Source organism: Xenopus laevis, chromosome 6L (assembly GCF_017654675.1).
Source record: "Xenopus laevis strain J_2021 chromosome 6L, Xenopus_laevis_v10.1, whole genome shotgun sequence".
Lineage (NCBI taxonomy): Eukaryota > Metazoa > Chordata > Amphibia > Anura > Pipidae > Xenopus > Xenopus laevis.
The window spans coordinates 144,697,593-144,721,931 of NC_054381.1; positions in this window are offsets into that span (position 1 = coordinate 144,697,593).

Here is a 24,339-nt window from a genome sequence, read left to right on the forward strand (position 1 = left end):
CTGTGTATGAGAAGAAAGACAAGAACTGCCGTGTATTAATATTCAATGCTTTGCCAAAGCTTCCGGGCTCTTGACCAATTCTCACATTTTACTGTATAACAAATGCTACACTGACAATGTCTGTGAAATTTTTATTTCAAAGCTTTGAAAGCTTGAAATTACCTTTTAAATGTGACATTGTTTGATGTTGGGGAAAAAACTCTAAAAAAATACTAAAAAGATGAAATACTCTGTGTATTCAATTCCTATAATTTTTGTGTTGATGCCCCTCTTGCAGCTGTAGGGGGGTCTGTGGAGTCTGACTCCAATTTCTGGTGAGCCGGCAGCTATAGTTCTGGACTCTTGCTCAGAGGCCCTGACTGCTTGTAACAGAGTCACCCATAACTGACATGCTCCCTGCCAGGGCACCCACTGGGCCTTTAGGTTGTGAATGAAGCCAATCAGCAGGTAGGATTTACTGGTCACCACCTGTTTAAAAGCAAACATCTTATTGGTTGCTATGAGTAACTGCTCCTGGGCAAACATAGTGCCTTTTATTACATATGTGGGTAAGTCTGCAAACAGTGCACAAGCTTTCTCCAGACCACTGGCCATGTTGGTCCCACTAGGCTGCCACTAACCCAGTCCCGACCTGCTCTCTTCCCTACCTGGTACACAATCGCCTGGGGGAGTACACCAAATCTAAACTCATTGGAACACAGGCTGTCCTTTCTAGCTAGCCCTATCTAACTCTACTTACAATTCCCTACCTAACTATCTATTCCTAGCAAGGATCATGTACCCACCTGGTCTGGCTCAGTAATGTCTGTCTCTACTGTGGATGGTGTTAGGCCAAAGTGGAAGTGCACTACTCCTGCACTTATTCCTGTGGGAAAATTCTCCTACAGGCCAATCTCAGGGTTGGAGCACTCTTACATGCTGACGGCTCTGCCTAATTCAGGGGTGAAAAATATGCCTTGAGGATAAATCTCTTTAGGAGATTTGGAGATCACCTGCAGTTCCATGGTGCTGTCTCTCTCAACAGAGGTGCCTGCCAACTCCCGGGCATCTTCTAACTTGGCAGGCATTGGCTCTGTCTTTCTCTGTGATACTGAAACTCAAGACCTTCTTTATCTCTTGGGTGCCAGGTTCTCCTTTCTTTCCAAGTGATCCTCCAGGCAGATGACACAGCCTCCATGAGACTGTCCTAAAGCGCACATTAGATTTAGTTACCACAGGGACGATACTTGCAAAATGTCAAGATGGGAACAAGTCTTGTTATTGAACTATCTATGGATAGTTGTTTGTAAAAAAAAAGAGAGTTACTTTTGGTTAGGGTAACCTGTGGAGTGTAAGCTCTTGGGAATAGATCCAACTGTGCCTTATCCAGAACCATTCCAGAACACTTCTCCCTTTTCTAGTTATCAGGTTCCTTTTAAGCATCATTAACTACGCTTCAACTATAGAAAGAAACAAATAACATTTCCATGGTGTCAGTTGGATAAATACAACCAGAAAATATGTAAAACCTGTTCTAATGAAGCTGTCTTTTTTCTAAGAGACATTTTTAAAAGGCTGATGAATATCAATTCCATTTCTATGACTTGGTAATGAGACTTCCATAGCAACAGATCGAACAGATTGCAAGGTCAGATTCTGTCGCACTTTATTGAAGAGAATATAATGCGGTTTCAGTTTTTCATCCAACTCTGTCAATTAGGAGCTATCGTATAATATTATCTTTCCATTTAAGAGCTCATCCATCTGGAGCACAAACAGTTCTACTTATGAGATGGTTTATACTTATAGAGTTTTGATAAGACAACGTTTATTGGGTTCATCAGGCAGTGCGAGTCCTTGCTTACAATGAAATACTGGAGGCCGAGAGAGAGAGAGTAGATATGTAGAAAACAAAGAAAGACATAGGACTAGTTTGCTAATATAGATGCTAAAATACCAGTGGAGTTTTCCCATAACAACCAATCAGATCTTTTCTTTATTGCAGTAGACTGCTCAGAACTTATCACTGATTTATCCCCTACAGATGAAATAGACATTGTTTTGACATGGCATGGCACATTTCAATGGATAAAAGAGTGTTATGAAGGATCGTTTACTTTTTGCTAAGTGCAAAAACAGAGTAATCTGCCATGTTATAGTACTTTACATTGATGGAGGTCTCTGTGATGAACGGTGTTCCCCAATTCTTGCCCCTATTTTGCACATCATTTAGACATACAACTAGATTGCCACCTGTCCGGTTTTGACCTGGGACAGCTCAGTTTTTTGAATGGCTGTCCGGATCAAAACTGTCTTCCTGGTTTGGCGCGGAGATCTGCGATTGCCCACCCCCTAAGTCACATCCCTCCCCAGGCTCCTCCTCCCTGCCCGGAATTAATTGGGAGGAAAGGTAGCAACTCTACATTGTGGGCACAGGCCACAATGCAGTCCGTATAGGTATGGGACCTGTGATAGAGAATGATCGAGATCTGGGGTTTTCTGGATAACGGCTCTTTCCATAATTTGGATCTTCATAACTTAGATCTACTAGAAAATCATGTAAACATTAAATAAACCCAATAGGCTGGTGTGGTTTCCAATAAGGATTAATTATTTCTAAGTTGGGATCAAGTACAAAGCACTGTATTATTATTACAGAGAAACAGAAAATCGTTTTTTAAAAATTTGGTAAAATTGACCCTATGGGAGACGGCCTTTTCTGTAATTTTGAGCATTCTGTATAACAGATTTCTGTATAACAGATCCCATACCTGTACTAACCGGCCTTTATGTAATTTGGAGCATTCTGGATAACTGGTTTCCAGATAACAGATCTCATACCTGCACTAACCACCTGCTCTATGGAGGGCATCAAGGACTGGCCTGTTTGAGCCAGCTGGAGTGTGTCTGGGGATAGTTAGTGAATTAGTCTTATATTATTTTTGGGTCTATCTTCAGAAAGACCATGTGTCCTTGGTCTCCATGCTCACAAGGCATATCTTTGACAGATAATAGCCATAGAAAAAAAAACACATAATATTACATCATGTATTAACTAATAGGTATATTTATCATTTATGTCCAACATGTAACCCTCTGGGCATTACTGATGTACAAGTCCAGCATCCCTAGTCCCCTAGGTAGATAGAGAACAGCTGGGGAGTCCAACCATTCTGCCCTACATCAGTCTTCTAATCAGTCTTATACATCAGTCTTCTTATGTTCCCTACAGTTATTCATGCAGTCCCTAGTGCATGGGCTTGTACATTAAAGCCCCCTAGTGACCTATGAATTATAACAGACTCCAGTGCCCTGTGTTGCATCTCAACCTCTCAGTGTCCTCTGCAGTATTTATCTGCCTTCTAGTTTTCCTTGCAGTATGTGAGACCCAGGGAACTGGCACATGCCAACCATAGTTGGGCAAACCTTTATTATAAGCCTGTGTAAGGGACTTTTTAGTCTTTCTTCACTGCCCTGTGTTTTCTTCTCACTAAGGGGCAAATTCACTAAGATTCGTAGTTGCGCCAGGCGTAACTTTGCCGCACTTCGCCACACTTCGCCACACTTCGGCAGGCGTAGTTTCGCCATCGCTTCGCAAATTCACTAAAATCCGAAGTTGCGCTTAGGGGTAGCGTAAGGTTGCGAAGTTGCGCTAGCGTTGATTCGCTAAGCGAAGCGAAGTTACGCTAGCGATGGTTAATTTGCATACGGCGCCAAATTCAAATTTCAATGGAGGAATACGTATCAGCACTACAAATGCCTAGAAAACCTTCAAAACATCAAATAAAAATTTTGCCCTACACATGTGCCCACTGTATAGTTAAGTTGCCATGAGTCAGGAAATGTAGGGGGGAAGGAGGGGAGCCCCAAAAAAATTTGCGATCTTTTTCAGCCTATCACCCATAATGTAGAAAACACGCCAGCGTTTTTTGGGACTTAGAAAAAATTTTGACTTTTTTTGAAGCAATCCCTATCTTCTTTATTGCGCTTCGCCTGGTCTGAGGTGGCGAAGGAAGTCTAGCGTAAAAGGTAGTGTTCAGTACACTGCGCGCGTTAGTGAATTTGCGTAGTTACGTCCGTAGCGATAATTCGCCAGGCGTAAGGGTGCAAAGTAACACTTGCGAATCTACGCCAGCATTCGTTAGTGAATTTGTGCAGTAACGAAAATGCCAAACGCTAGCGAAGTAACACTAGCGTTCGGCGCTTCGGCGCTTAGTGAATTTGCCCCTAAACCTCTTACAAGGTAAACAATACAGGTATGGGACCTGTTATTCAGAATGCTCAGGACCTGGGGATAATGGATCTTTCTGTAATTTGGATCACCATACCTTAAATCTACTTAAAAATCATGTAAACATTAAATAAACCCAATAGGCTGGTTTTGCTTCCAATTAGGATTTATTATATCTTAGTTGGGATCAAGTGCAAGCTACTGTTTAAGTATTACAGAGAAAAAGGAAATCATTTGGATTTTTTTGGATAAAATGGAGTCTTTCCATAATTTGGAGCTTTCTGGATAAAGGGTTTCCGTATGACGGATCCTATACCTGTACAGTCAAAATAGGAGAATAGAATTTGCTTAATTTGCTGCTCATGCCATTTAGAACCTACTCCTGCAATGACCTGGTTAAGGTCACGAGAGCCTGAGACAGGAATCAGAATCTAGTCTGATTTGTATGTAGGATCCAGCCTCCGGGTGATTTAATAAAGGAACTAATAATCCCATGATTCTCTTACAGAAATACTAATGTAACGTGCAGCGGAATAAAAGCCACAACCACTTGGCGCTGCTTTTTAATGTCTGCATTGTCCTGTGGCTATTAATTATTTATGGCAAATTTTACAGCCATCCTCCAAATGAAAAGAAAATTATGATTTCGAAAAACAACAACCAGATGCATAATGATTATCACATATAAAAAAAAAGCATAAATGGCTATTAAATCATCATATTTTTTAGAAGCCGTGGTTTCTTCCCATTTCAGCAAAAGCTCTATTTGTATGGAAAATCCGGACTCTTTAATCTGATCCATTAGACTACGCTCCTGCTAAAATATGTCCCAACCTTTTGCTGTTGAGGGGAGAGAGTTTTGCTCATTAGGGGAATGAGCTGAGAGTGGGATTTTGTCATTCAGAACTTGTCACATTGAATAACAGATCGGAGAAAGGTCACAATTATAGAGCTGATAGATATCATGCACAATAAAACTTCAGTGGAATAAAGTTGGGGACGTAATGAAGATCATAAAGTTTTCCTTGGAATTATTCTTTCTTTTTTTTTAATTGCCCATATTAACACTTATTTTAACACATAAGGGGGCAGGACTGGTTGCAAATTGCAAAAATCGGCTCAATCTGTCATTATTTCTGCACTTCATGCACTTTAATACTCCATTCCCTCATCTACTCTTGATTGACTACTAAGCCCTCCTACATGACTAGCGCAATCACACAGAGTAAAGGGAATATGGGTAAAGTTCCATACACCAGCTGACTTTATCCACTGTAAATATCTCCCATCATGCCTTAACTATGCCCCTCCCAGGCCAAGCAAGCCACTCATGAATAGTAACAACTGCAAATCATAACGATTATATTCCCTACTCATAGGCAACCCTCCCCAACAAAATCACACAACTCCTATATTATTTGTAGGACCTTCAAAACTAGAGTATACACCATCCACAAGCAGATCCCCTCACCATTCTGTTGTTCTTCTGAGTCTGAACCTCAGCTTCTCATGTCTTCTGAACCCACAACCTGCTCCCTTGATCCCATTCCCTTATATTTTACCTACACTGTATGGCTTTCTTCACTGCAGCTGTCTCAGGTCTACCCTTGGACTATTATCCCTTATGTCAAGCCTATTTTATAAAGGCCACACATTGACCCATTCAATGTTTCTAACCATTGTCCCATCTGATACCTGACTCTAAAGTTCTGGAACAGCTTAGGGTTACTTATTACAAATGGGGCAGGGTGTAGAGTGCTAAGAACACACTCAAGCCACCATGTTATTTTTGCACTTTTCAGCCAGCCCCATTGATGAACATCGAAGCTCCATGCCCTTGTGCTCCTTCTCAAGAAAAACAATGCTGCCTACATTCACCGTCACTGTATTCATGGTGGAGACCCCAATGTACACATGTGAATGACACACAAGTTATTGGACTGGCGAGGGTTGGGAGAGGAGCCACACAGGGCCTTGCCTTGCACCTACCAGAATTTGGACCTCACTTGCTTTGAGAATTGCTTGATGATTAAGGATTAATATTGCACCCTTAGGCTCTAGCACTTGTGTCCAGGTTTGTGGCAAAATCACATCAGTAGTCTTCTCGCTAATAATTTTTTTCTTCACACCCATAATCTGAGGAACCCTACACAATGTTTTCAACCTGTATGCAGACGCCCTTATGAGAAGTTACAAATGGTCTCCAGGTTGCTAGGGCCAAGGTATTATTTTCTATTCTCATCCTAATCATTGGCAGTTGTGTCTGTCTACCATTGCCTGTAAACCCTTGCAGCCCCAAGAGCATGCCATTAAATGACTAACTGGAAAGCTAAGTGGCATCTCAGGAACATTGTCCTTCTACATCTGTATTTCAAATGCAACATGACCTTTGCTCTTAAAGCTTGATGATATTATAACACATGACTACGCTCTTCTAATTATGCATTGCATGGTGGGGGAATATTGATTGCTTTCATGATTATATTGATTTCTGACACTTTTCATTTTCTGCTTGTGATGTGGCATGTTTCCGGCCAGCTGACACTGTAAGTTGATTTGAGTGGAATTTATAATCACTAATGGTCTTCATGTTTATATCACGATGGAAGCACATCAAGCTTTAGCTTTACTATGAGATCTTCCAGTGAAATGGAGCACAGCTATGGGACTCGTTATCCAGAATGTTTGGGACCAGGGGTTTTCCAAATAACAGATCTTTCCATAATTTGGACCTTCATAACTTATCTACTAAAAAAATCATTTAAACATTAAATAAACCCAATAGGCTGGTTTTGCTTCCAATAAGGATTAATTATATCTTAGTTGGGATCAAGTACAAGCTACTGTTTTATTATTACAGAGAAAAAGGAAATCATTTATAAAAAACTTAAATTATTTGGATAAAATGGGGTCTATGGGAGACAGGCTTCTCGTAATTCTGGATAACGAGTTTGTGGATAACGCATCCCATAACTGTACCTCCGTAAGTTTTGTTATTTATAAGCGAAATGCCTTTATAATATAAAGGATTTCCTGCCAGCTGAAATATTTATATTTGCAGGGAGGGGAGTCAGGATCCACTGGGGCTGCCATTTCAGGAGCCCCCACATTCCCCAGGTCCCCCACCCCAGCTGCAACCCCATGGACACCCACTCCAACCGCAGGCCCCCACCCCAAATGCAAGCCCCACTAGCTAAACCGCAACCCCATGGGCCCCCCAGCTGCAAGCCCCACTGGCCCAACTACAACCCCCCTCCAGCTCAACGGCAACCCTCTCCGCCCCCCATACCTTATTTTTACCGATGAGCGGATTTCTCCCGTTTTGCTTCTCAAAAATTCACGAATTTCAAGTGAAGAATCCGCAAAACTCGAATTTTTAATTTGTGTTAATTTTGACGCCGGCGGTAAAGTCAATGGTTGTCCAAATAGTGTTTACATGCAACAGTTTTGACGTGTGAATTTCGCTAATGTATTCACCGTCTGCGAAATTCGACCACAAATTTGCGCCTGGCCAATTTATTCACCCATCACTACTTATTTTCTCTTATCGGAGTCGGGAGGGAAGTCAGGTGGCGATACACAAGATTCTGGTCTTGTTCAACCCTTATTTGCAGTTCTCTTTTCTCATGCTTCACTTTTCACCAAGTCTCCATAGCACAGAGTTTTGCTCATATCCAGATGACAAAATACATTGAATAATACACATTGAAAAGTTATTCACTAGAGTAGGTCCAACCATAACAATGCAGTAACCCATAGCAACCAACCAGAAATGTACTTTCATTCAAAGATTACAAGCTCTTGGGGCAGTGATAATATGTCTCCTTTCTCGTACAACTCCTGACGATTTACCTTTGATGCATCTGAAGCTGTATTATTTATTGACTTGCTTGTCTTGTCTTGACATATTGCCTTGTCGGCATTAATAATGGATTCCAGAAGATTCCGCTGTTTATCTCCTAGTGGCACCGATTTGGAGTATTCTGTATGGGATGTTTATGTTCACTAACCTGAGCTTCAGACTCTTTTATGACTCACAGTTTTTTTTGCATTTGTATAAAACTGTGCATGACAATGCCAGAAAATGAATATATATACTATTAGGACAATCATTGGGTACTGTACAGTGCAAAGATGGTCAATTTGTAGAATAAATCAATGTACATTGAGCTGTTTCCTCCACAACCATCTCCCTAAATAAATGTTCCCAGCTAGTGACGCGCTCGTCCATGAAATAAAGTAGTTGTTTGTTGAAATGTTGTTTGATGCAGAGTTCAGAAATGCTGTGAATCCTCATTAAATTCCTTGTTTTTTGAGTACTAGGGTATCTGTCTTAAATGCTCATTTCAAGCCGTTATAGGAACTGGTTCTCTTCCACGATGATTCCTGCAAGTAAATTAATTAGATCCCCTGAGTTTTATGTTTAATTGCAAACCACTGATCCTCTTAGTACAGAATTGATTGATACTGCAGTTTCCACTCATAAGAGGCTGTCTAAGCTGATAGGATTGAAAAGTCTTTCTGATATCACATAAAAGTGTGTGTTACTTGGATAAAATAAATTAAATTTGGATAGGATGTAAAAGGAAAAAACATTCCACCCACCCGGTAGCTTATTAATTAATATGTATGTTAAATGTACATGCATAAAAGGGGTCATTTATAATAAAAAAACTGCACCGCTTAGAGCTTCTTTTTAAAAGCAATCGTCTCAGGTATTTTTCAGTGTGTACAAAAAACTCCTGATCTAATCGCCTGCAATATAGCGGGTGTAAAAAGGTGAAATATAATTTATTTCAAATGTAAATAGTTAGGCAATATTCAGTTCAGCCAGCAGGTGGCACCAACACAGTGGTCTCTAGGGGAATCTCCCTACAGGAGCCTCTATAAGGAAGTGAAGGATTTCCTCTTTGGCAAAAGTGGTGTAAAGGTGATAACTTTATTGGCTAACTAATATAATCATAACAAGCATTCAGAACATTTTAGTTCCTTTTTCAAGCGGATTACAATGAAGCCGTGATGTTCTCTGGTATGTATACAACATTCAGCTCATAGGTCAAATGACCAACAAAAAGGAATATCAATCTATGTGTAAGGTGTCAAAAGTCATTTACGAGGGGATCTGCAGATAAGGCCCAAGATAATTAGGGTCAAAGAGGCTGAGTATAAATTAGGGCTGAATTATTGGAGTGTAGAATCATAGGAATTCCATATGATCTCTTAGTCCATAATCGCCTGTCCATTTTACAAAATTTGTCATGTTATGAAAGTTTGAACACATTTCTGGGAGTTTGAGTGCAATGTTGTAATGAAATGTAATGTAATGAAAGTGAATGGCCCTATCTTAAATTGTCCTATCTTAAATAGTTACAATTGTTTCTTTGCTTATCTTAACATGTTACAAACGTATCCAAGTGCAGCTGCTGGCTGTTCTGGGCTCTCCGCCAAAAAGCCTCTTGTTTTATTAAGTTTTAGAAACTTTGCATCTTTTACTGGCTGTTCAGTGCAGGAGATCAAAGTGAACGTCAAAACCCATGACTGCGGGACAGTTGATTGGCAGCTGATATTTTTAAATGAGTTTACAACAGCTATGAATGCTTTAATAAAAAAAAAGAAATTGGATTTCATATTTAATTTAAAAGGACTTTTATTATACAGATTTTTATGTCTGGGTGACGGGTCCACTTTAAGAAGTTGTTCAATAAAGTGTGTCTTAATTCATCGCATTGCTTGGTTAGATGTCTATATCTTACAGCAAAGACCTACCCAATTCCATTTTCTGGATGGGAGTCTATGAATTAAATGTAGCCCTATAACAAGGGGACCCTGTTTCAACTTTGGTACTAAACTTTTTTATCTCTTGAAAATAAGAGAAGTTAACCAATCAGCTCACCACTGCTTTAGGGCAATGGGAGGCAAAGAGATTAGTCGCCCGTTACTGTGGGAGGAAAATCTCCTCAAAATGCTTCCCCACTGGAGATAAAGTGAAGTACCAGTGGTAATGCACATGTGTTGCTTCAGATTTCCGAAGTTGCCCAAAGTTGCCTCACAGGGTGACCATAATGCAAGAGACTTTTCAGACGCGTGTCCGTTTTCAAGTTTTTCGTGAATTTTTCGGCAGACGTTAGAAATTCGCCCATCACTAGTCAGTAGGACATAAACTCCATAATACACTTTACCACTGTGAGTTACGGGGTACTAGTAACACAGGTAGTAGTGCACTGAGCAGTGGCCATGAATTATATGGCTCTGTCATTTATGCATTTAGATAGAAAGGCTTAGATTTCCTCCTTGCCTCTTAGAGGATGAAGTATATGTCAAGTGTTAATCCTAGGGCATTTGTATTTTGTACTTTGTGTACAATCGAGTGCATTTCTTCTGAACTGGTGCATTGGTGCGACTTGATAGTTGTAAGAAGCATTTATAGGTGCAAGTGCCGTTGTGAATTTGACATTGCACAAACTAAAGCAACTTTTTGCACTTGTGTTCTTAAACAAACCCTAAGGGGGTTATTTGATAAACTCGGAATGCAAAAATCCGTGATTTTTCTTCTAAAATCTGACTTTTTCCGAATTTTTTGGAATTTATTAAACCCCGAGTATGGAAAAGTCAGAATCTGAAAATCCGGCATCTCAGACCTGTCAATGATGCATATAAGTCAATGGGAGAACTCCCAATAATTTTTTGATGTGCACTGGGTTTTCGGGTGAAAATTACGAAAAAAAAACCGTGAAATTTGTGAAAATCGGATGAAAAAATTTGTGAAAATCTGATTTTTTCCCACAAAGCACATTTTCTGGAAAATAAAATAATAAATAAGCGTAAAAAACCTGAGCGGATTTGATCGAAGTTTGTAGCAGAAAATATTGAGATAAATTCGGACTTTGATAAATAACCCCCTGGTATCTTTAAACCCTGTAAATAATTCATAATTCAGTTGGGTATCTGTTTAAAGAATATTGAGCAGAAATCCATACGCTTGGATAATACATGCAATAGCGCATTGAGATAGTTCAGAAGACTTGTGAAGACCCAATGTCCTTCTGAGAAAATTTACTTTAAAGGGGTTGTTCTCCTTTAAATGAACTTTTAGTATGGTGTGTAGCGAGAGAGACAGAGACAATTTGCAATTTTATTATTTGTGTTTTTTTTATTTATTTCGCTTTTTATTCAGCAGCTCACCAGTTTATAAGTTCAAATATGTCAAGTAGGTCCAAATTCCCCTAGCAACCATGCATTGATATGAATACGAGACTGGAATTTGAATAGAAAAGGCCTAAATAGAAAGATGAGTGATAAAAAGCAATAACAATACATTTTAAGCCTTACAGAGCATTGTTTTTTTTAGATGGGGTCGGTGATCCCCATTTGAAAGCTGGAAAGAGCCAGAATAAAGAAACAAGGAAATAATTAAAGTCAAATAAAACAAATAAACAATGAAAACCAATTGAAAAGTTGCTCAGAATTGGCCATTTTGGTAATTACCTATAGTAACCTTAGTAGTAGTACATGTTACCTGTAGTTACCTATAGCTTTTTATTATCTCTGTTACCCTTTTGGATATCTGCCCTGTGTCCAGTCTCAGATTTCCTTAAGTAGGACTTTGTCTCCAGGGATTTTACTTTCATTTTAAATTAAATAAGTGATGGGCAAATTTGCCGTTTCGCCGCCGGTGAATAAATTAGCGAATTTGACGTCTATATTCGCTGGCGAAAATTCGCCCGCCTCAATATAGGCATTTCGCTAATTTTTTGCCAGTTTCACGAATTTTGCAGGAAATTCACAAAATTCGTGGCGACGCAAAACAGGACAAATTCGCCCATCACTAGTTTTAATTAATGTCTCAGGGTATTATTCTCACTCGGAACTGTAATGTTTGGTGAATAACCTTCTTCTAATTAGACCCTGCATTGTCAGACTGCTGCTTCCTACACAGCGACATGCGAAACAGTCTGACAAACTCCTGTACCTGGCCCTTGGCTTCCTTTACTGCAGCTCTCACACTTGCTGACACCTACAGATGGAGCAGCCTGTATTGATGTATCCTGGTGCATGCACTTTATATGACAACCTATTTAATTTATCTGTGTTTATAACACAAATTGTGACACACTGCCGTCACATTTCAGTGTCTTCCCTGGTGCATTGGGGGTAGCTTTAGCAGCACCAAAGCATTTGTGTCTTGGATATTGAGCAGCACCTAGAGCTTTTGCACTTCCATTGTACTTGTTTATTTTACTTAGCCTTGGAATTCTCCCACAACCCTCCTTTGTGCATTTCTGTACTTAAAGGGATCCTGTCATCGGAAAACATGTTTTTTTCAAAACACATCAGTTAATAGTGCCACTCCAGCAGAATTCTGCACTGAAATCCATTTCTCAAAAGAGCAAACAGATTTTTTTATATTCAATTTTGAAATCTGACATGGGGCTAGACATTTTGTCAATTTCCCAGCTGCCCCTGGTCATGTGACTTGTGCCTGCACTTTAGGAGAGAAATGCTTTCTGGCAGGCTGCTGTTTTTCCTTCTCAATGTAACTGAATGTGTCTCAGTGGGACATGGGTTTTTACTATTGAGTGTTGTTCTTAGATCTACCAGGCAGCTGTTATCTTGTGTTAGGGAGCTGTTATCTGGTTACCTTCCCATTGTTCTTTTGTTTGGCTGCTGGGGGAAAAGGGAGGGGGCTGATATCGCTCCAACTTGCACTACAGCAGTAAAGAGTGATTGAAGTTAATCAGAGCACAAGTCACATGACTTGGGGCAGCTGGGGAATTGACAAAATGTCTAGCCCCATGTCAGATTTCAAAATTGAATATAAAAAAATCTGTTTGCTCTTTTGAGAAATGGATTTCAGTGCAGAATTCTCCTGGAGCAGCACTATTAACTGATTCATTTTGAAAAAAAAAATGTTTTTCCCATGACAGTATCCCTTTAAACAGAATTATTCTGCAGGAACATAGGCCAAATTTCCATGTGGTTGCTACAATCCCATACTCATCCCTATGGTCTATTACTTTTAAAATGGGTTTTGGTTTGGACAGTGTCTCTCCTTTAAAAGCCGCAAGCAGGCGAGTATTACAACTGTGGAATATTTTGGTTTTGGCAATCTCTCTCATTATGGTGGGAGAGGACAATGCCCAGGTCAGGAGACGCTTATCCCAATTAATGCTACCGTGCAGGTTGATGCCAGCCTATGACCTGGAGGTAAAGAGTTAGTGACCACCATATGGGGTTATGCTTGACGTGGTATGGTGACTTACCAATTTTATGATCATAACTTTTATGATGTAACTTAAAACTCCTGTTTTTGAAAATACATGCACTTGCACAGATTCTAAATTACCAGTGAAACAGGGGAACAGGCAATGTGCATTGATTAATCCCTTTTCTTTTGTATGCTGGAATCTTGAGAAGTATCTAGGTCATTTTTACCTTGTGGATTGTTGAGATGTATGTGGCACATTTTCCCAAGACCACGTTGACCTTGTGGAATCTTGATAATCACATAAGTCATTTGAACCTGTAGGATTCTGAGCTGCACCTTAAGGACCCCATACACAGGCAGATATAAGCTGCCAACAGATTAAATCGGCAGCTTATTGTCCAGTGTATGGGGCCCTCCAACGGGCTTTACTGATATCTGGCTGAAAGTCAGCCAGATGTTGATCGGCCGGTCTTAAAAATCGTGTGGGGTCGATCGGTTGTTTGATGTGGTCCTTGATCCGACCACCCATTTTCTCCTCATTGTGATCAGATCATTGGACCATAGGGCATATCGGGGTGAGATCCAATCATTTTGTGACCTCACTAAATGAGTGGATCTCCATATCTATGGCCAGCTTAAGTATCCAAGTTGCAAAAATCTAAGTTGCAAAATCTTGAGAATACCAAGGTAATTTGGCCTTGTGGGATATTAAGCAGCTGCTAGATCATTTGTTCAACCAAGACATACAGACCTGGTGGTGAACCTTAGGAGAGTTGTGTCATTTTCAAACGACTGCACCAAAGTAATGATTAAACTTGAATGTTTTACCTGGGTGTAATGAGGTGAAATGTGAATTGTTCATGTAATGTTAATGTATAATTGAGTTGATTTGTGGAGAGGCCACCAAGGCCGGGCGCAGATTGGCATGCTGCCCAACCACACCTACACTGGGAAGGCTCAGGAGATACGATAGTTTTTAAAATTTCCTGTACGCCAATCCCCATTTCTCTGGTCCCATGATGAAAATTTTATTGAATAAAAGGGAGGGGACAGGACGACGAATGACAGCAGGCCTAGGGGCACCTGCTATGTAAATCCGGCCCTGGCCCTGAAAGGGAGATAGAGAGTAATAGTAGTTGAGGGAAAGACCCCAGAGGGTGGAGACTGGGAGGTTATAAAAAGGGAGGCTCCTAGAGAGTAGAGAAGAGAAGTGCCATGGGAAGTAGGACAAGCAGGAAAGCACTGACATAGTAGAGTCATCTCCAGGGAAGAGGTTCTAGATGGAGCTAATACGAGGACTAGCCTATGTAATGTGCACACAGTAGGAGTGTGAGAGGAGATAGGGTAGTTAGCATGGGCAGCTACAGCCATGGGCATAGTGAACCAGCGGGTACCCCGCTAGTCAGGGCAGAAGAGGATAGGTAGAGCCAGAAGGGAGAACCTGTGAAGGGTGTGAGACTTCCACTGGAACCACCTGGCAAGGGCGATGTCAGACAGTGGTGCAAGAACGGGAGCAGGGGAGAAGTGACGAGTGGACACCCTGGTGGGACACTGCAGGTTGAGGTTTGAGTGGGAAGGGACACCGGAAAATTGGGAAGTGCACCTGAGGGGTGTATGAGGTGTATAAACGAAGCAGGTATTTATTGCAAGGTTCTGTAGAGCCTATGACTAAGGGAGTGTATTCCCGAAACGTGTAAGGCCATGTATCTCTGCAGAACCTTGCAATAAATACCTGCTTTTACCCGGAGTGCCGTCCACCTGTTCGTTTAGCATATGGTGGCAGTGGGGACGCTGCGGACTGAGCACCCGGGATACCAGGAGGAGCAGCCAAAGGGTGGTGAGTTTGAAGCCGTCCTAATTGGTTTTGGTAATTACTATGAGGTGTATATGCCCCCTGGCCTAGTCTAATTACCAAAGTGCCGTGAGAGGAAGTAACGGGAGACCTGAGCCCTGTGAAAGTGTTCCTGCATGTGACTGGGCCAGCTCTCCACATCTTGTTTTCTAGTATAAGCTCCCTTCTCAATGACCAGCTTCCATGGGTATTGAATTCAGAATTGGACCAGACAGAAGCTATGGCGATAGTATTTGGGCAAAGGGCTGAATGTCATGAAGTTGTGTCTTCTTTAAACTATTTTTATATGAGTAGCAAAGCAACCCTCACTCATTCAAAACGTCAGCGTTTTCTGTAGAGCTTTGAAGGAGGCTTAGTGGAGACCAAACCTACAGAAAACAGACTATTATAGAGCGGGAATAGGACACCCATATCTGCAGCCTCACCACAGTTATTCAATAAATTCACCCAAAACATTTAATTTCATAAGCACAATATCAAGGACTCCAAATCTCTCCTTACAATAAAAAATATTAAAGTTCAGTCATTGAAGAGCTTTCCCAGCCATGTTCTGAACATTCCGGTTGCCATAGAAACCCCTGGCAAATATCTCACCATCCACATTTTATTATTTTTGACAAAAAAAAACAGCGGTGATCTTTTTTAATGAGCATAAGATGTTATTTTCTAGTCTTCCTTTGCCTTTTTTCTCCCAGATGTTGTTAGAAGGAAAGGTCCCATCAAGGTGGTCTCTGATGTAGAGCCTGGGAGATAGCTATAATGATGGCAGCCTCTGAAAACTGTAATTATACGGGGGTTAAGGATACCAAGGGATATTTAAGAAGAGACAGCCATTTCTGAGCCAAATTAACTTTAAAGGGGAAATCATTCACATAAGGGCATTTCTTGCATTTGATAAAACCCAGGAAGAACAGAGGCAAAAGAGATGAACAAAAAAGGTTTAGAGAATCAAAAGAACGGAACACATATGAAAAGGGACATATTTATGAAGTAAAAACTGTATAAAAGGGGTGGGAAATACACGGGTATTTATAAAGCTCTTTATTCCCCTTACATGTGATTCCATAGTAATAATGGAACTCAACCATAAGAAGAGCTGGATGGGATACAAAGGTTTGAATGTTTCTCCAACATCACTGGAACTCCATATTTTATGGGACCTTTTATCTAGAATGCTCCAAATCAGGGGTTTTCTAGCTCAGGGGTCTTTCCTTAATTTGGATCTTCATACTAAAAACCATATAAACATTAAATAAACCCAATAGGCTTGTTTTGCTTCCAATAAGGATTAATTATCAAGTAACAAGCTACTGTTTTATTATTACTAGGGATGCACCGAATCCAGGATTCGGCCAGGTTTCGGCCTTTTTCAGCAGGATTTGGATTCGGGCGAATCCTTGTGCCTGGCCGAACCTAATCCAAATCCTAATTTGCATATGTAAATTAGGGGCAAGTAGGGAAATCACGTGACTTTTCATGTGCAAATTAGGGCCAGGAAAGGAAAAAAGTGTAAAAAATTATTATTTTGCGATGAAAAGTCACGCAATGTCTCTACCTGCGCCTAATATACATATTCAAATTAGGATTAGGATTAGGTTCGGTATTCGGCCGAATCTTTCACCAAGGATTCAGGGATTCAGCTTAATCCCAAATAGTGGATTCGGTGCATCTTAATTGTTACAGAGAAAAAGGAAATATGTTTTAAAAATGTGAATTATTTTATTAAAGGGGAGGGTCTACTTTAAGTTAACTTTTAAGTATGTTATAGAAGGGCCAATTCTAAGAAACTTTTCAATTGATCTTCATTTTTTTCATATAGTTTTTGAATTATTTGCCTTCTTCTTCTGACTCTTTCCAGCTTTCAAATGAGGGTTACTGACCCCTTCTAAAAAAACAAATATTGGCTACCCATTTATGGTAAGAAATCAGCCCCTATAACTATTATTTTAAGTGTAAAAATAGATGGGTCCTTGGGTAGAGTTTAACCTCTTAATGTGCTGGAATACATTTGCATGGTGGTGACCACTAGCAATCTCTGTGTTACTGAATTGGGTCATTTGGTTGTTAGTATTGGCAGTTGTAAGGGGAACAGCTGGTACAGGATTTTCTTGCAGGTACAGGTAGGGTTAAAGGGAAGGCAAGGCAAAAAGGGAGGTCCTAATACAGGCAAGGTAAAAAAGGAACACAGGGAGGCAAAAGTCCAAGACATGGCACAGAAAGGGTTAATCAGGTTCAAACCTCCAAGTCCAGGCAATGGATCAGGGCAGGCGGCGATTAAAGGAACAGTAACATCAAAAAAAAAGTTTTTATAGTAATACAAATATAATACAGTGTTGCCCTGCACTGGTATTGTTTATATAAATAAGCTGCTGTCTAGCAATGGCGGCAGCCATTCAAATGAGAAAAGGCTCAGGTTACACAACAGATAAACTCTGTAGAACATAATGGTGTTATCTGTTATCCACTATTTAACCTGTGCCATATAGACTTTTTTCAATCTCCACCATTGCTACACAGCAGCTTGTTTATATGAACTATAGTAGTGTTTCTGAAGCAAACACATCAGTTTCTTTAAAACACTTTCACTTTTTTGGTGTTATTGTTCCTTTAAAAAATCAGGATGAGATGAGAGGATGAGATTAGAAATAGTCATTACCATGGGCAGAATGGACACCTTTAAACAATGTATTTCTCCTGACAGAGGTGCCAGTTAACAGAGACTCTGGGTGGTGGAAAGTATATTATTTTTAAACAAATGAGCCTCTACTGTGCAGTGTGTGCCCATGCTGGGGTGAGTTGGAATTGAGAATCATACTCATCCTGCTGGTGCATGTGCCCTGCGTGGCTGCTGTGTTAGTGCCACCTCCTCTGGGGGAAACACTTTACACTTTTAGGAGAAGGAAAGGCTAAAATTAAGTAATCTTTATCAGAAAGGTCTATATAAATACACCAGTAAACCCTCAAAGTAATGCTGCTCTGAGTCCTCTGAGTCAAAAGAAACACAGCATTTCTTTCCTTCTATTGTGTACTCATGGGCTTCTGTATCAGACTTCCTGTTTTCAGCTTAAACCTCCAGGGCTAGGGCTTGAGCATGCTCAGTTTGCTCTTCCCCCTCCCTCCTCCCCTCCCTGCTGTAATCTGAGCCCAGAGCTATGAGTGAGCAGGGAGAGACTCAGACAGGAAGTGATGTCACACCAAGCTAATATGGCAGTTGCTATCCTAAAGAAACATAGCAAGCTTCTAGAGCTGTTTACTCAAGTATGGCATTCTGCAGAGTAAATATAGTGTTATAGCTTGCACAATTGTGGCTAATCTATTGGCAATAAACTGCTTTGGTAGCTTTCCTTCTCCTTTAAAGGTGCCTTTTACAGCCCTCTGATGCCAATGACCCTGCTTGATTACTGGCAGATTTATGAACACAAGTGCAGTTGTCATTATCAACCATTAGTTCATCCTCCCAGGATTGTCACTTATGTACTTAGTGAGATTTTATTAGACATTAGAGAAGTCTATATAAAAGATTATAAAATGGGCTTTGTGGCATTACAGCTTCCCAGAACACTATAAAACAAACACAGGGTCCCCTTTTAAATATTCTCTTCTCCATATATACTGGGGTGCTTGGGATTTGGTTTTAAAGGCGCAGTACTGCCAAAGTGCCACAGGGTGTCAGCAGAGCCATTAGAATAAAAATAAAACATTATTCATGCTGGCAGGTTTCTACCCATTTATAATGAATCCTGCTGATAAAGATGAATTAATAAAAGGAGCAATTGCAGATTTTGTGCTTTTTATAAGTAAAACACAAAAAAATAGTTCAATGTGCCTAACTTTTGGGATGTTTTGGATACCCTCCTACCAATCCTACATTGCGTTATCCTAGGGGTGTAAGATAAAAAACTATATTTAGTGAACAGCTGAAAAAAAGTGCTTGGAATCGGTTAGGAGCAATTGCTGTCATTAAATTCTGCTGTGGGTCTGTGTTTTCCAGTCCACTGGAGCCCATTCTGGTTATGGGTTTAGCACCCAACTTTCATTGAGGCTCGTGTTTTTCTTAAACCCCACGATTCACATGAAGGTTGCCCCTGTTGTGTTGTTGGAAGGGTATTTTGGTTGCCAAAATGATCCCTCCTACTAACACTGACAAATCTTCTTTCTGTTGTGCTTTTAGTTTATTTACATTGAAATGTGAAGTGTAACATTGCTTTCATTAAGTGGGAGACAAAACAAAGGATGGGTTTGCTTTTTTTTAAATGTAACCGGAATTATAATTAAGAATTTCAGGGGCACTCCAGCCACAGGCCATACGTTACATAGTTACATAGTTACATAGTTACATAGTTAAATTGGGTTGAAAAAAGACAAAGTCCATAAAGTTCAACCCCTCCAAATGAAAACCCAGCATCCATACACACACCCCTCCCTACTTTTAATTAAATTCTATATACCCATACCTATACTAACTATAGAGCTTAGTATCACAATAGCCTTTGATATTATGTCTGTCCAAAAAATCATCCAAGACTTTCTTAGGGGCAGATTTATCAAGGGTTGAATTTCGAGTTTATGGGAGTTTCTAAAAACTCCCTCAACTCAAAATTCAAAAAAAGCGAAATTTATTAAGAAAATCATTTTTTTTTTTAAACGGGCGAATAGAATTGAGCTGCATTTGATCGAGTTTTTCACCCCAAAAGTCCACTAAACAAATTGATTGTAGGAGGTCCTCCATAGCCTAAAACACCAATTTGGCAGGTTTTAGATGGTGAATAGTCGAATTTGAATTCTTAAAGGGACAGTACATGATGTATTTCAAAATTAGAATTTTTTTTTTATTCAAATTGGATTTTGACTATTCCCTAGTCGAATTACACTAAAATAAACTCCAAATTCGAATTTAAAAATTTGAATTTTCAATTCGACCCTTGATAAATCTGCCCCTTAAAGGCATTAACTGAATCAGCCATCACAACATCACCCGGCAGTGCATTCCACAACCTCACTGTCCTGACTGTGAAGAACCCCCTACGTTGCTTCAAATGAAAGTTCTTTTCTTCTAGTCTAAAGGGGTGGCCTCTGGTACGGTGATCCACTTTTTGGGTAAAAAGATCCCCTGCTATTTGTCTATAATGTCCTCTAATGTACTTGTAATGTGTAATCATGTCCCGTCGGAAGCGCCTTTTTTCCAGAGAAAACAACCCCAACCTTGACAGTCTCCCCTCATAATTTAAGTCTTCCCTCCCTCTAACCAATTTAGTTGCACTTAGTCTCTGCACTCTCTCCAGCTCATTTATATCCCTCTTAAGGACTGGAGTCCAAAACTGCCCCCATACTCCAGATGAGGCCTCACCAGGGACCTATAAAGAAGCATAATTATGTTTTCATCCCTTGAGTTAATGCCCTTTTTTATGCAAGACAGAACTTTATTTGCTTTAGTAGCCACAGAATGACACTGCCCAGAATTAGACAACTTCTTATCTACAAAAACCCCTAGATCCTTGGTTGGTGGTTTAAAGGGACAGTAATATGATCCCATCTCCTCAATCCTAGTAGTAACACTTCATCAAGGTTTTTGTTGTGTCCATGTGCGCTTTTACTTTTTTTTTATTTGCTTCTTATGTGCAATTCATCAGAGCAGGTGAAACTGGGGCATTAACACTGTGTGCAAGAAAATAGTGTTTATGGGTGCAAGTACCTTTATTAGTATTTAAAGGGAAACTAAACTCCCTATGTATGGTCCCCAGGCTCCAGTGGCGGAACTACCGGGGGAGCAGGGGGTGCGAGCGGGCTAGGGCCCGCACCCCCTCAGGGTCCCCCGGCAGCGCCGCACGCCACTGAAATCCCCACTAAAATTCGGCCGTACGGAGGGGGGCGGGGCCCGGCTGCGCATCACGCACTAGGGCGCCCGTCCCCCTCTAGGAACACTACTGCCAGGCTCCCTGCAGTGGTGCATCTACTGGGGCAGAGGGTGTGACTGTATAAGGGGCTGCATCCCAGGGGGCCTGCTGGGACATTATCTAAAGAGTCCGGCTGTTCAGTATGGGGGGAGGGGGAGAGTTTGGTGTAAGCTATGTTACTGACTCCCTGGTTGTGCAGGTACCAATTTGGTATGGGAGGGAGCCTTCAATTTGGATTAAATATTAAAATACAGGTAAGGGATCTATTATCCAGAACCCCGTTATCCAGAAAGCTCCGAATTATGGAAAGGCCATCGCCCATAGACTTGATTTTGTCCTAATAATCCAATTTTTTTTCTGTCTAATAATAAAACAGTACCTTGTACCTTGTAGTATATTGGGTTTATTTAATGTTGAAATGGTTTTCTAGTAGACTCAAAGTATGGCGACCCAAATTACAGAAAGAACCTTTATGCAGAAAACTCCAGGTCCCCAGCATTCTAGATAACAGGTCCCATACCTGTACTTGAGTAGTTTGTGTTTTGCACTTGCACTTTTAGTAAATTACCTTTAATCATTGGTGTAATTCCTACAGGTAATTCACTTCATGTAAATAACACGGAAATGTCTTATAAACACAAACGAGTAAACATAAACAATAAATTCAACCAGTTGTCAGTTTTTGGCACATGAGTAAGTGCTGAAATGGGTGCACATAAAACTCATGCACTTGCTCTATGTTTATTTGCCCCTCATTCCTGTTGCACCGCGGAAGTTCCAGTTGCAGCACTGGAATTCTGGAGAAAGCATTGCATCGTGGGTAGAAAACCTAGCAACGTTTTGCACAAATGTGCACAAAACTGGATTTTTATCGGTCTGTGAATATCCATTTGAAGATGTTAGGAAGCATGTGGCTTATGGAAGCCTTACTTTCCTGATCAGGCCCCTAAACCAAACCTCCTATCCCTCCTATCATTGCTGCCTAGACAGGTGCCTCTTCTGCCTATCCATAGTTACGACCCTGTAAGTAACATTTAACTGAACATTAACTTTGCCCCAGAATATCCCGCGGCATTTACATTCATTAAACTGCTTTGCCCTCTTGACATTTTGATAGGGAATTATTTGCATAAACAAAAGGCACTTGTGTCACCTGTATGACATGCAAATTCACACTCATGACCGTACAGTCGGAATTTTACATTCTCTTTCTGTGCTCTGGGCTTAACTTTCAAATACACATTCCTGTGCAAGCAAGGTCATCAAAAATGTTTATTATAACAGCCAGACAGTTGCACGGCCAAGTAACTTGTACTTGATCCAAACTAAGATATAATGAATCCTTATTGGAAGCAAAACCAGCCTATTGGGTTTATTTAATATCTATATGATTTTTAGTAGACTTAAGGTATGAAGACGTAAATTGTGGAAAGGTTCATCATCCAGAAAAGCCCAGGTCCTGAGCATTCTGGATAAAAGGTTCCATACATGTATATAGCTGCATATAGCTGTGCTAGTCACCATTGCGTCCATCTGCATACTGACATTGGAAACACTTCAGCACCAGGAATCCCACAGTGGGTTGTGTTGATCAGTGCAACAGGATTGTACCAAATGAATCACACACTTAAAGGAACAGTTCAGTGTGAACATAAAAAACTGGGTAAATAGATAGATTATACATTACATTTTTGACTAACTAACTGTATTAGAAACATTTTTTATTTTGCACAGCCTATCTATTTACCCAGTTTTTATTTTTACACTGAACAATTCCTTTAAGGTGGCCATACATAGGGAGATCTCTGATGTGGGCGATATTGGGCTGATCCGATCATGGGCCCTAGGGCCCAATGATCGGATCAGAATGGAGGCCATACGAGGGACCTCTTAAATATGACAGATAGATAGATAATGGATAGATAGATAGATAGATAGATAATGGATAGATAGATAGATAGATAGATAGATAGATAGATAGATAGATAGATAGATAGATAGATAGATAGATGAGAGGTAGATAGACAGACAGACAGATATGTAAGGAGATGATTGTTTCATGATCCAACTGTTACATTGATCTAAATGTTACACAGAGATGCACATGAGTCCAGGGAACGGAGCATCAGTGCTAGGGAAAAGCTGTTGAAGAGATGAAGAGGAAATTAAGGGTAATTTAAATGATTATGCATGGGGATCCTCTATAGTGAGCTTCAAGAGCCATCATTGTCTTTTTAGTATTCTTCTTGCACTGACTATTGACTGAAAGAAAATAAGTGTCCTGTCAGTAATCTAAGCCATTGATGTCACCAAAGTGAAAGTATTCTGATATTTATATAGAACAAAAATACAAAACTGCACCAATTGGAGAAATCAATGAAGCTTTTATATGTTCCCACGAAACACCAGGGAGTGATGTCTGGAAAAGTTAGGGCTTAGTAATATGTGGCCCTGTGGGTGCTAAAATGGAGAGCATAGGATGTTAGATGATGGGTGGGCTTACTAAAGAGCTAAAGTGTTATGCATTCTCACAGGTTTGTTAGGGATGGCCAAGGTATTCAGACAGCTTTTGTAATTGCAGGAAACACAGGAAACTGGTGCACTCCAAAATGATCATTAAATGCCTAGGTGCTGGTTAAATGAAATTCATCATACAAACTAAAAGAACCGCACTCACAGGACTTCCTTGGTGAAAAAAAACCAAAATTTATTTAGACGTTTCGGCTTACAACTTCCTGAGGATGGCATAAGTCGTAAGCCGATACGTCGAAATAAATTTAGTTTTTTTTCACCAAAGATAATTGTATTTGCCCTGTCATTATGCACATTGCCATGTGGATTTCTGATGCCAATTATGAATAAAGTACAAGTTCTTTAGTCTTTCCAGCTCTTGGCAATGTCACCTTTGTAAAGAGAAGTTGGATTTAGTAACTTATTGTCATCGGTTGCTTTTAAACTAAAGACCAGTGAATGCTGCCTGCTGATTATTATCATACATTATTTGTGGATTCCCTTTAGTTGAACATTTGCTTTATTGTGGTTTGAGAAATGAAATTAACAAATGAGTTATTTCAGCCTGGGAGTCGGATACATTGGCTTTATTTTTTTCTGAGAGATGTAATTTGCTGAAAAGGTGAGTGTTGAGTCACACATTGTCAAGGAGAGGGGTTAAACTTAC